General features: G+C 44.7%; 1 long non-coding RNA gene across 1 annotated transcript; it reads left to right on the top strand.

The window, feature by feature from the left end:
- The first annotated feature begins 10,863 nt into the window (after positions 1–10,863).
- Positions 10,864–13,085, top strand: LOC127931275 (uncharacterized). The gene is made up of 2 exons (XR_008140591.1): positions 10,864–10,981; positions 12,943–13,085. It is a non-coding gene; the product is annotated as an uncharacterized LOC127931275 (long non-coding RNA).
- Positions 13,086–14,627: the final 1,542 nt, after the last annotated feature.

Here is a 14,627-nt window from a genome sequence, read left to right as displayed (position 1 = left end):
TAGGCCCCCTCAGATCAGACCTATGCCACTCCTGCCCACCCCATGCACCCCACCCCCGCAAAGAGGGCCTCAACATGGAAGCCACACATACGCCCAGGTAGTGAGCGGGCAAACAGTCCCAACCCCCACTCTCACACTCGCCCAAGCCAATGGCATGTACCAGATGCTCAGCAGGCTCTGCTCACACTTACTGGCCTGAGGCCAAACGACGACCAACAACATTGGACACTCTATGGAACAAAAAGCATTCACTATATCATCCTGGAATATCCAAGGCCTGAGGTCATCTGCCTTTGGCCTGAAGAGCAGAAACCCGGACTTCACCAAAGAAATCGGTAACACAGACATTGTCATCCTGCAATAAACCTGGTATAGAGGAGACAGACCCACTGGTTGCCCTCTAGGTTACAGAGAGCTGGTAGTCCCATCCACCAAACTACCAGGTGTGAAACAGGGAAGGGACTCAGGGGGTATGCTAATTTGGTATAGAGCAGACCTAACTCACTCCATTAAATTAATCAAAACAGGAACATTCTACATTTGGCTAGAAATTCAAAAGGAAATGATCCTAACAGAGAAAAATGTCCTCCTGTGTGCTACCTATATCCCCCACTAGAATCCCCATATTTTAATGAAGACAGCTTCTCCATCCTGGAGGGCGAAATCAATCATTTCCAGGCCCAGAGACATGTACTAGTCTGTGGCTACCTAAATGCCAGAACCGGACAAGAACCTGACACCCTCAGCACACAGGGGGACAAACATCTGCCTGGAGGTGACAGCATCCCTCCCACATATGCCCCCTAGGCACAACTATGACAACATAACCAACAAAAACGGGTCACAACTCCTGCAGCTCTGTCGCACGCTGGGTATGTACATAGTCAACGGTAGGCTTCGAGGGGACTCCTATGGTAGGTACACCTATAGCTCATCTCTTGGCAGTAGTACTGTAGACTACTTTATCACTGACCTCAACCCAGAATCTCTCAGAGCGTTCACAGTCAGCCCACTGACACCCCTATCAGACCACAGCAAAATCACAGTCTACTTAAACAGAGCAATACTCAATCATGAGGCATCAAAGCCAAAGGAACTGAGTAACATTAAGAAATGCTATAGATGGAAGGAATGCAGTTTGGAAACCTACCAAAAACAATTAGGCAACAACAAATTCAATCCCTTTTAGACAATTTCCTGGGTAAAACGTTCCACTGTAATAGTGAAGGTGTAAACCTGGCAGTAGAAAATCTTAACAGTATATTTGACCTCTCAGCTTCCCTATCAAATCTAAAAGTCTCAAATATAAAACCGAAGAAAATTAACAATAATGACAAATGGTTTGATGAAGAATGCAAAAATCTAAGAAAGAAATTGAGAAACCTGTCCAACCAAAAACATAGAGACCCGGAAAACCTGAGTCTACGCCTTCACTATGGTGAATCACTAAAACAATACAGAAATACACTACGGAAAAAGAAGGAACAACATGTCAGAAATCCATAGACTCTAACCACTTCTGGGAAAATTGGAAAACACTAAACAAACAACAACACGAAGAATTATCTATCCAAAATGGAGATGTATGGGTAAACCACTTCTCCAATCTTTTTTACATTTACATTTAAGTCATTTAGCAGACGCTCTTATCCAGAGCGACTTACAAATTGGTGCATTCACCTTATGACATCCAGTAGAATAGTCACTTTACAATAGTGCATCTAAATCTTAAAGGGGGGGGGGGGTGAGAAGGATTACTTATCCTATCCTAGGTATTCCTTAAAGAGGTGGGGCTTCAGGTGTCTCCGGAATACACCTGAATATAACAAAGAACAAAGAGCAAAAACATATACATGATCAAATACAGATCTTAGAATCAACTATTAAAGACTACCAGAACCCACTGGATTCTCCAATTACATTGAATGAGTTACAGGACAAAATAAAAACCCTTCAACCCAAAAAGGCCTGTGGTGTCGATGGTATCCTCAATGAAATGATCAAATATACAGACAACAAATTCCAATTGGCCATACTAAAACTCTTTAACATCATACTTAGCTCTGGCATCTTCCCCAATATTTGGAACCAAGGACTGATCACCCCAATCCACAAAAGTGGAGACAAATTTGACCCCAATAACTACCGTGGAATATGTGTCAACAGTAACCTTGGGAAAATCCTCTGCATCATTATTAACAGCAGACTCGTACATTTCCTCAATGAAAACAATGTACTGAGCAAATGTCAAATTGGCTTTTTACCAAATTACCGTACAACAGACCATGTATTCACCCTGCACACCCTAATTGACAACCAAACAAACCAAAACAAAGGCAAAGTCTTCTCATGCTTTGTTGATTTCAAAAAAGCCTTCGACTCAATCTGGCATGAGGGTCTGCTATACAAACTGATGGAAAGTGGTGTTGGGGGTAAAACATACGACATTATAAAATCCATGTACACAAACAACAAGTGTGCGGTTATAATTGGCAAAAAACACACACATTTCTTCACACAGGGTCGTGGGGTTAGACAGGGATGCAGCTTAAGCCCCACCCTCTTCAACATATATATCAACGAATTGGCGCGGGCACTAGAAAAGTCTGCAGCACCCGGCCTCCCCCTGCTAGAATCCGATGTCAAATGTCTGCTGTTTGCTGATGATCTGGTGCTTCTGTTACCAACCAAGGAGGGCCTACAGCAGCACCTAGATCTTATGCACAGATTCTGTCAGACCTGGGCCCTGACAGTAAATCTCAGTAAGACCAAAATAATGGTGTTCCAAAAAAGGTCCAGTCACCAGGACCACAAATACAAATTCCATCTAGACACTGTTGCCGTAGAGCACACAAAAAACGATACATACCTTGGCCTAAACATCAGCGCCACAGGTAACTTCCACAAAGCTGTGAACGATCTGAGAGACAAGGCAAGAAGGGCATTCTATGCCATCAAAAGAAACATAAATTTCAACATACCAATTAGGATTTGGCTAAAAATACTTGAATCAGTCATAGAGCCCATTGCCCTTTATGGTTGTGAGGTCTGGGGTCCGCTCACCAACCAAGACTTCACAAAATGGGACAAACACCAAATTGAGACTCTGCACGCAGAATTCTGCAAAAATATCCTCCGTGTACAACGTAAAACACCAAATAATGCATGCAGAGCAGAATTAGGCCGATACCCACTAATTATCAAAATCCAGAAAAGAGCCGTTAAATTCTACAACCACCTAAAAGGAAGCGATTCACAAACCTTCCATAACCAAGCCATCACCTACAGAGAGATGAACCTGGAGAAGAGTCCCCTAAGCAAGCTGGTCCTGGGGCTCTGTTCACAAACACAAACACACCCTACAGAGCCCCAGGACAACAGCACGATTAGACCCAACCAAATCATGAGAAAACAAAAAGATAATTACTTAACACATTGGAAAGAATTAACAAAAAAACAGAGCAAACTAGAATGCTATTTGGCCCTACACAGAGAGTACACAGCGGCAGAATACCTGACCACTGTGACTGACCCAAAATTAAGGAAAGCTTTGACTATGTACAGACTCAGTGAGCATAGCCTTGCTATTGAGAAAGGCCGCCGTAGGCAGACATGGCTCTCAAGAGAAGACAGGCTATGTGCTCACTGACCACAAAATGAGGTGGAAACTGAGCTGCACTTCCTAACCTCCTGCCCAATGTATGACCATATTAGAGAGACATATTTCCCCCAGATTACACAGATCCAAGAAGAATTCGAAAACAAATCCAATTTTGAAAAACTCCCATATCTTTTGGGTGAAATTCCACAGTGTGCCATCACAGCAGCAATATTTGTGACCTGTTGCCACGAGAAAAGGGCAACCAGTGAAGAACAAACACCATTGTAAATACAACCCATATTTATGCTTATTCATTTTATCTTGTGTCCTTTAACTATTTGTACATTGTATATATATATATAATATGACATTTGTAATGTCTTTACTGTTTTGAAACTTCTGTATGTGTAATGTTTACTGTTCATTTTAGTTGTTTTTCACTTTATATATTCACTTTGTATGTTGTCTACCTCACTTGCTTTGGCAATGTTAACACATGTTTCCCATGCCAATAAAGCCCTTGAATTGAATTGAATTGAATTGAATTGAATTGAATTGAGAACCTGAGAAAGAGAGAAACTAAGAAACATACATTTTGACTCACAAACAGAACCAACTTACGACATGAGAACATCACTGCAGTCAGTATACTCTGAGGTATCTGTGCTTTCTCCTCCTCTCTCTGACTTTCCCAATTACAGACCTACATCAGTTTGGAAAGTTTGTTTCTCCAGTGGTGCAGACTCACTCTGATGGTACATGTTCTGTTGTGTCTTTTTTCTACAAGTTAATGAATTCTTCTTCACTTCTAGTCAATTCTCTCTGGTGAGAGAGAGAGAGAGAGAGAGAGAGAGAGAGAGAGAGAGAGAGAGAGAGAGAGAGAGAGAGAGAGAAATAAATAGATAGAATGCCATGGTGTCCCCGCCGGTCTGTAACTCAAAATTAGATTTTTATTTTATGTGGCATCAGGGACCTGTACAAACCAATCGCATACAGATTTATATACGTACATACAGTGCATTCAGAAAGAATTCAGACCCTTTAACTTTTTCCACATTTTGTTATGCTACAGCCATATTCTAAAATGGATAAAACATTTTTTCCCCCTCATCAATCTACACAAAACGTCCCATAATGACAAAGCAAATAAAGGTTTTTATACATTTTTTTAAACTGAAAAAAACATTTACATAAGTATTCAGGCCTGTTACTCAGTAATTTGTTGAAGCAGCATTTGAAGCAGTTACAGCATTGTGTCTTCTTGGGGATGACGCCACAAGCTTGGCACACCTGTATTTGGGGAGTTTCTCCCATTCTTCTCTGCAGAACCTCTCAACCTCTGTTAGGTTGGATAGGGAGCATTGCTGCACAGCTACTTTCAGGTCTCTTCAGAGATATTTGATATGGTTCAAGTCCGGACTCTGGCTGGGCCATACAAGGACATTCATACACTTGTCCCGACGCCACTCCTGCATTGTCTTGGCTGTGTGATTAGGGTCGTTGTCCTGTTGGTAGGTGAACCTTCACCCCAGTCTGAGATCCTGAGCACTGTGGAGCAGGTTTTCATCAAGGATCTCTCTGTACTTTGCTCCGTTCCTCTTTCCCTCGATCCTGACTAGTCTCCCAGTCCATGATGCTGAAAAATATCTGCACAGCATGATGCTGCCACCACCATGCCTCACCGTACGGATGGTGCCAGGTTTCCTCCAGACGTGATGCTCGACATTCAGGCCAAACGGTTCAATCTTGGTTTCATCAGACCAAAGAATTTAGTTTCTCATGGTCTGAGAGTCTTTAAGTGACTTTTAGCAAAGTCCAATTTTGCTGTCATCTGCCTTTTACTGAAGAGTGACCTCTGTCTGGTGGAGTGCTGCAGAGAGGATTGCTTTCCAGGAAGTTTCTCCTATCTACACAGAGGAACTCTGGAGCTCTGTCAGAGTGACCATTGGGTTCTTGGTCACCTCCTGGACCAAGGCCCTTCTCTCCCAATTGCTCAGTTTTGCAGGGCGGTCAGCTCTAAGAAGAGTCTTGGTGGTTCCAAACTTCTTCCATTTAGAGGCCAATGTGTTCTGGGGACCTTCAATCTGCAGACCTTTTTTGGTAAACTTACCCAGATCTGTGCCTCGGTGGCCTTATTGAAAGTGACTAGTGATACATTTATTACATCCAATTCTTTATTATTAAAGTGGCTAGAGATTTAAGTCAGTTTGTTGGCAGCAGCCGCTCACTGTTAGTGATGGCTGTTTAACAGTCTGATGGCCTTGAGATAGAAGCTGTTTTTCAGTCTCTCGGTCCCAGCTTTGATGCACCTGCACTGTAACAGGTGCAATGTAACAGTATAGATTCCGTCCCTCTCTTTTCCCCTACCTGGGCTCAAACCAGGGACCCTTTGCACACACAGAGAACAATCACCTGTGAAGCATTGCTACACATCGCTCCACAAAAGCCATGGCCCTTGCAGAGCAAGTGAAACAACTACTTCAAGGTCTCAGAGCGAGTGACGTCACCGATTGAAACGCTATTAGAGCGCACCCCGCTAACTAGCTAGCCATTTCACACCGGTTACACTCACCCCCCATTTGACCTCCTCCTTTTCTGTTGCAACCAGTGATCCAGGTCAACAGCATCAATGTAACAGTATAGCTTCCGTCCCTCTCCTCGCCCCTACCTGGACTCGAACCAGGGACCCTCTGCAAACATCAACAACTGCCTCCCACAAAGCATCGTTACCCATCCCTCCACAAAAGTGGCAGCCCTTGCAGAGCAAGGGGAACAACTATTTCAAGGACTCAGAGCGATTGACGTCACTGATTGAAATGCTATTAGCGCACACCCCACTAACTAGCTAGCCATTTCACATAGGTTATACATGGCCACGCAGTCATGGATGAACAGGGAGTACAGGAGAGGGCTGAGGACACACACTTGTGGGGCCCCAGTGTTGAGGATCAGCGGGGTGGAGATGTTGTTTCCTACCCTCACCACCTGGGGGCGGTTACCTTAGCTTTCTTGGGAACAGGAACAATGGTGGCCCTCTTGAAGCATGTGGGAACAGCGGACTGGGATAGGGATTGATTGAATATGTCCGTAAACACACCAGCCAGCTCTGAGCATGCGGGTAGGGATGCAGTTTGGGCCGGCAGCCTTGCAAGGGTTAACATGTTTAAATGTTTTACACACATTAGCTGCAGTGAAGGAGAGCCCACATGTTTTGGTAGTGGGCCGTGTCAGTGTCTGGGAGCAAGACGTCGGTGTCCGCGACTGGGCTGGTTTTCTTTTTGTAAACTGTGATTGACTGTAGACCCTGCCACATATGTCTCGTGTCTGAGCCATTGAATTGTGACTCTACCCTGTCTCTATACTGAGTCAGAGCAAAAGGTCTGAATAGTTATGTAAATGAGGTATTTCCGTTTTTTTATTTTTAGTACATTTGCAAGCATGTCTAAAAACCTGTTTTCACTTCGTCATTATGGGGTTTTGTGTGTAGATTGCTGAGGATTTTTTTAAATATAATCCCTTTTAGAATAAAGCTGTAACGCAACAAAATGTGGAAAGTCTAAGTGTCTGAATACTTTCCTAAGGCACTGTATAGATTATATATATAGTCTCACCTCCACCAGCATCAACTGTTTGTCTCACCCCAGCCCCATCACTCCGTCTCACCTCCCTCCCCCCACCTCATCTGTCTCAACACCGACCCCATTGTTCTATTCTTCTCAGCAGAGATGGCAATATTTCTGTTACATGTGTGTGAAATATGGATTTTAATTACTTCTGAGAATTTATAAATTGTATTACACTGTATTATGGAACAAGATCATTTTAAGAGCTGTAATTTGTATTTTCAAAATACAAAATATGTTTCTATACAATTATTAATAACGGTTCACATTTTGGGGCCCCACTTCACCCTGGTATCAGGAGTCTGATGGCACTATGGTGTGATAAGAGTGTCTGTAAAGACACTAAATATAAATGTATATCTAAAAATGAACAATTGCAAAGCATGCTGAATATTATTCTAATGACCTCCGCCCCGGAAAAAAAAGCCAATAATAATACCCAGTGAGCCATTTACTTTGTTCGTATTCTTATTATTTCATTATTTCTTATTGTTGTTGATTGTCAAGAAGGAACCTGCAAGTAAGCATTTTGTTGGACAGTGCATACCATGTGTATTCTGTACATATAACATACTTGAAACATAGTGTTTTGCTGTTCATCTTGGTAAGTTCACTCTCACATATACATTTATATTCCGTGTTTTTTTGATCAGACACTCCTATCCAGAGTGACTTGCTCAATTAAGGTAGATTAACATCAACATGTCACTGTCATAGCAGGTAAAACGTTTCTGTAAATGTTACTGAGAATGTGGTTTCTGTTTGGGCCGGCTACTTTGTGTATTTTAAAATACAAAATACATGTATTAGAATTCAATACATTGCAAACTAAAAGTATTTTGTGGTTTATTTTGATACATTGATCTTTATGGTATTTTGCAATTGTATTTTATAATTCTTACCCATCCCTCAGTAGGAATCAAGTCTCATCTCCGTATAGAACAAAACACACAAACAAAAAAACATTATGTTTCTCTTTCTGAGAGGAAGGAACAGCAAGGAGAGTGGCCTAGGAAATTATATATATTACACACACAAAGGCCTGGCCAATTGCTTCCACTGGCTGGCTGCTCCGTGACAGGCTGCAATTTTTGGAAAGAACATATAGACCGGAAAAGAGGGAAAACAACTGTCCACACACCCCCAGGATCGGTGGTTGGGCGGTTGGGCTAACAGAGAGAGCCAGCACCGCAATCCCAGTTGGTGAATTCCTCTTCAGAAGCAAACGGAACCTGTTGTCCAGAGAATGCTTGACAGCTTGGACTGGGAAGTGAAGTTAGCAGTTTCCACCGCTCTTGACTGCCTGTGTGGATTTGTTGCAGGGTCAGTTTGAGAACATTAGCACTGAACGGTTAAAGGCCCAATGCAGCCATTTTTATATCAATACCAAATCATTTCTGGGTAACAATTAAGTACTTTGCTGTAATAGATTTTCATTCAAATTGGCAAAAAAAAATGCTTATTAGCAAGAAAACTATTTCTCAAGGAAGAATGTTGCTAGGTCTCTGGGAGTGGTCGGAGAGAGGAGGGGAAACTGAAAAGTAGCTGTTATTGGCAGAGAGGTTTGGAACTGTCTTCATTATTGGTATATTAACTAATTCACCGCATGGTGATGTCACCATTTAAGGCCAAAACTCCTGCCCATGCAAAGCTGCTGATTAGAAGGCCTGCAGATCTTTTTTCAACCAGCAACTATTGAGAATTATGCCATCTAATCCTGAATGTTTATTGGTTAAAACCGCATTCCCGTCGGTGTCTTTTACACAAGTTACTACCGGCTGAAGCTATGATGTTGAAACGCCTATTTACTCTGTTCCATCTCACTGTGCAATCCACTGTCCCATCAGCCCAGGCAAATTATAAACTTGATCTCCATTATAAAAAGCATCTAGACATTATCTCCCATTTCCTAAGACCAGTATTTGATTTTCAACAGAGGTGATTTCTATCTTGCTGTCTGTCTCTCCAAAATGTGCAACATTGTTTTAATATTGAAAGTCGATCTCCAGCTGTTCCATAGTAATGAACGTGTTGGCACGAGACAGACAGGCAGGTAGCTTTTCTCAGCCAGTCAAAATCATGAATCATCATTTTTATGGATATATGCAACGACATGTCAATAGAAAACAGGTAAAACGAAACGAAATGCAGCTAGTTTGCTGTCTTTCCAGCTTCAGTTTGAAGTGATTGTGGTAGCTGTGTTCTTGGCTAAATCCTCTAAACATCAGTGTCCTGATTAGAGAGGACATTTTCTATGCCAGGTGAAATCAGCCATCATTAGCTCATTGTTATTGATGTATCCAAATAAATGTCACTAGAAAACAGCTTAAACAAACTCAAATGCAGCTACTTTGCTGTTATTCTGGCTGCACTGATTCACGTGACTAAAAGTTAGCCGTAGTTCACTAGCTAGCAAGTAGAACGTTGCCTCCCAGTATGGCAATAAAGCATTTAGAACGAACAACTGGGTCGCAACCATAGATGCAGAACAAAAATACTTAACCTGTTACTCCTACCCCCTACTTTTTCGAACATTCTGTTAAAAATCGCGCAACATTTCAGCGCCCTGCTGCTCATGCCAGGAATATAGTATATGCATATGATTAGTATGTGTGGATAGAAAACACTCAGACGTTTATAAAACTGGTTAAATCACGGCTGTGACTATAACAGAACGTGTGTTTCATCGAAAAGTGCAGGAAAATCTGATCACTGAAAATGGAAAAATATATCCATGCGCGACTTGAACCCATTGATAAAGGTGAACCACATTTAATGGGGCTGAGGTTGCAATACCTACAGCTTCCACACAATGTCTAGAGTCTTGTCATTTGCCTACTATTTGTTTCTTGGTCAAACAGACGCAAGGCAGCGCAGTTCTTCCGGTCTCCGACGGGATATTTTGGTTGAGATTTACCCGGACATTATTTCCAGACTAAAGAATATACATCGCCTCGTGGTCAATTTGGTCGCTTATTAACGTGTACTCATACCTAAAGTTGCATTACAAAAGTATTTCGAAGTGTTTTGTGAAAGTTTATCGTCAACTTTTTTAATTTTAAAAAATGACGTTACGTTATAAGACGCTATTTTTTTCCGTTTATCACACAGTCTTCATAGATCGATATCTAGGCTATATATGGACCGATTTAATCTAAAAAAAGACCCAATAGTGATTATGGGACATCTAGGAGTGCCAACAAAGAAGATGGTCAAAGGTAATGAATGTTTTATATTTTATTTGTGTGGTTTGTGTAGCGACGACTATGCTAATTATTATGTTTAAGTCCCCTGCGGGTCTTTTGGGGTGTTACATGCTATCAGATAATAGCTTCTCATGCTTTCGCCAAAAAGCACTTTAAAAATCTGACTTGTTGCCTGGATTCACAACAAGTGTAGCTTTAATTCAATACCCTGCATGTGTATTTTAATGAACGTTTGAGTTTTAACTAGTACTATTAGCATAGCGCATTTGCATTTCCAGATGTCTAGATGGGACGCCTGCGTGTCAGGTTCAGGAGCAAGAGGTTAATGACTGGGTCTCGTCTCTGGCAACCGAACCAATAGAACGAACATGTCACGTTCTGACCTTTATTTCCTTTGTTTTGTCATTATTTAGTATGGTCAGGGCGTGAGTTGGGGTGGGCAGTCTATGTTTGTTTTTCTATGTTTTGGGGTATTTCTATGTTTTGGCCTAGTATGGTTCTCAATCAGAGGCAGGTGTCATTAGTTGTCTCTGATTGAGAATCATACTTAGGTAGCCTGGGTTTCACTGTGTGTTTGTGGGTGATTGTTCCTGTCTCTGTGTTTTGCACCAGATAGGGCTGTTTTTGGTTTTCCACGTTTATTGTTTTGTAGTGTTCGTGTTTATCGTTTTTTATTAAACATGAATCAATATAACCACGCTGCGTTTTGGTCCACCTATACTTCACCACAGGAATACCGTTACAGAATCACCCACCACAACAGGACCAAGCGGCGTGGTAATGGGAAACCGCAACAGCAGTGAAAAGAGGAATGGACATGGGAGGAAGAATTGGAAGGTAAAGGACCCTGGGCACAGCCTGGAGAATATCGCTGCCCCAAAGAAGAGCTGGAGGCGGCGAAGGCGGAGAGGCGCTGGTATGAGGAGGCAGCACGGCGGCGTGGATGTAAGCCCGAGAGTCAGCCCCAAAACTTTCTTGGGGGGTGGCACACAGGAAGTGTGGTGAAGCCAGGTAGGAGACCTGCACCAACTTCCTGTGCTTTACCGGGGGGCTGGAGAGACCGGGAAGGCACTGTGTTATGCTATGAAGCGCACGGTGTCCCTAGAGCGGGTGCATAGCCCGGTGCGGTACATTCCAGCTCCACGTATCGGCCGGGCTAGAGTGGGCATCGTGCCAAGTGCCATGAAGCCGGCTCTACGCATCTGGTCTCCAGTGCGTCTCCTTGGCCCAGCTTACATGGCACCAGCCTTGTGCATGGTGTCCCCGGTTCGCCTGCATAGCCCAGTACGAGCTATTCCACCTCGCCGCACTGGCAGGGCGACCGGGAGCATGCAACCAGGTAGGGTTAGGCAGGTTCGGTGCTCAAGAGCTCCAGTGCACCTGCACGGTCCGGTCTATCCGTCACCACCTCCACGCACCAGCCCTCCAGTGGCAGTTCCCCACACCAGGCTGTCTCTCCGGCTCATCCTTACAGAGGCTCCCGCCTCTCCAGTGCTGCCGGAGCCTTCCTCCACTCCAGCGCTGTCGGAGTCTCCCGCCTCTCCAGCGCTGCCAGAGCCTTCCTCCTCTCCAGCGCGGCCGGAGTCTCCCGCCTTTTTGGCGCTACCAGAGCTCCCGCCCCTCAGTCCAGAGGCGCCAGAGCTACTCAGTCCAGCGCTGTCAGAGCCTTCCTCTCCAGCGTTGCCGGAGCTTCCAGTCTGCCCAGCGTTGCCGGAGCTTCCCTTCTGCCCAGCGTTGCTGAAGCTTCCCGTCTGCCCAGCGCCATCTGAGCTTCCCGTCTGCCCAGTGCCGCCAGTCAGCCAGGTGCCGCCAGTGCCGCCAGTCAGCCAGGGGCCGCCAGTGCCGCCAGTCAGCCAGGGGCCGCCAGTGCCGCCAGTCAGCCAGGGGCCGCCAGTGCCCCTCAGCCAGGGGCCGTCAGAGCCCCTCAGCCCAGAGCCGCCAGAGCCCCTCAGCCCAGAGCCGCCAGAGCCCCTCAGCCCAGAGGCGCCAGAGCCCCTCAGCCAAGAGCCCCTGCCCCTCAGCCAAGAACCCTTGCCCCTCAGCCAAGAGCCCCTGCCCCTCAGCCAAGAGCTTCCGCCCCTCTGTCCAGAGCTTCCGCCCCTCTGTCCAGAGCTTCCGCCCGTCTGTCCTGAGCTGCCCCTCAGTCCAGTGGGGTCATTTAGAGGGGTCGCCATGGTTAGGAGGCCACGGAAGCAGACAATAAGGCGGACTAAGACTATGGTGAAGTGGGGTCCGCGTCCCGTGCCAGAGCCGCCACCGCGGACAGACGCCCACCCAGACCCTCCCCTATAGGTTAAGGTTTTGCGGCCGGAGTCCGCACCTTTGGGGGTACTGTCACGTTCTGACCTTTATTTCCTTTGTTTTGTCATTATTTAGTATGGTCAGGGCGTGAGTTGGGGTGGGCAGTCTGTTTGTTTTTCTATGTTTTGGGGTATTTCTATGTTTCGGCCTAGTATGGTTCTCAATCAGAGGCAGGTGTCATTAGTTGTCTCTGATTGAGAATCATACTTAGGTAGCCTGGGTTTCACTGTGTGTTTGTGGGTGATTGTTCCTGTCTCTGTGTTTTGCACCAGATAGGGCTGTTTTTGGTTTTCCACGTTTATTGTTTTGTAGTGTTCGTGTTTATCTTTTTTTATTAAACATGAATCAATATAACCACGCTGCGTTTTGGTCCGCCTCTACTTCAACATAGGAATACCATTACAGAACAACCAGCTGGCTTGGGTAGCAACCTTAGATTTGTGTTATATCTTGTGGAAGCATTCATTTGTATGAATAAATTCATCAAAATATTTTTTTAATTAAAGTATTTCAATCATTATTGTAATATGTTGATAACCCATTGTATAAAAGTGATAATGACCTTAAAGCTGGTGATTGGAGGATATATTGTCATGGTTTGCCAGCCTTCGACTACGTCTCGGGCCTAACAACACCCATACCAATGTATCCTCCAAACACTATCTTCTCGTTTATAATCACATAAATAACATTGATCCAATTGTTTCATCAGCTGATGTTAAATATTATATAAAACACAGGGAAAACAAAATGTTGACTGTACTAGGCCTTTAATGCAAAAGTTAAATGGGTAGGCGTTGAGGAAAAAGTGAGTTCAGCCCGCTACTGTACGCCTCCAGTCTGTTGTTGAAACTGTCAAGGAGTCAAACACTCTCCCCACGTTGTCCTCCTACCTCTCCTTTCTTCTCCTCCTCGCCTGCACCTGCGCCTAGTTTGTGGGGCGGCCATGAACACCCTCATTTATCTTGCATGGGGTTTGACAGCCGGTGTGTTAGGCGGTGAGAAAGGGGATGTCGTTGAGGCCCCATCTAACCATACGGCAACAGAAATAGGACTGGACTATGTCTGTGATGTATGGCTAGGTTGAATGTGTTATTACAGCAACCTGCTGCTGCAGAGAGAGAGAGAGGGCGAGGGAGAGAGACAGAGAGAGAAAAAGAGAGTTTCCCCTACTGCCTTCTCCACTGCTACTGTATATCGTAACGTTATGACTATAACTACTGTTCCCTGAAGGAGGAAACGAGATACAACATGCTATGGGGAGTCTCACTGTCATGACTTCAGTTGAAGGATATACAATCATGCCTGAAATCTCCACCTCGCTTGAAGTCCCACCTTCTACAGGTGATAAGCGTGAGGCTTGGATTCCTTCAATTTATAATACCGCTCTTCACCAAGCCAAGGAACGGGCGGTGCAGAGCCAACTAGGTATTGTACTTTGTTTCCTTCCTTCAGGGAACAGTAGCTATATTTATAACGTTACGTTCCCTTTCAGTCAGTCATCTCGGGAACTACATACTATGTGGGAATATAATCACGCCACCAAGCCGACCCCAACAGATGCTAAATGAAACGGCCCATGGTAGACCACCCAGACCTGACCCCGGCGGCAGATGTGTCAGTCTGGTTATTGAGCACACGGTACGCTGCGTAGTGACTTTCCCCTGTCCCAGTCGTAAGTACGATGTGGGCTACACTGAGAGCAGTGACATCCAAGTTATAAAACATCACAAAAGTGTGTGGTGATGCCCAAAACGCCGCAGCAAAAATATCTCCTATAGTCAACGCACAAGATGCTGTCCGACCCCTGGTGGAGAGGGTGCTCACACCGCTAGGTAACCCTTGTCCCTTGCTGTTATATGCAATGGAGACAGCCTCCACAATCCACGGGGAGAG

Source organism: Oncorhynchus keta, chromosome 7 (assembly GCF_023373465.1).
Source record: "Oncorhynchus keta strain PuntledgeMale-10-30-2019 chromosome 7, Oket_V2, whole genome shotgun sequence".
Classification (NCBI taxonomy): domain Eukaryota; kingdom Metazoa; phylum Chordata; class Actinopteri; order Salmoniformes; family Salmonidae; genus Oncorhynchus; species Oncorhynchus keta.
Note: the sequence above shows the minus strand (reverse complement) of the source record. Positions and strands in the feature narration are given on the sequence as shown.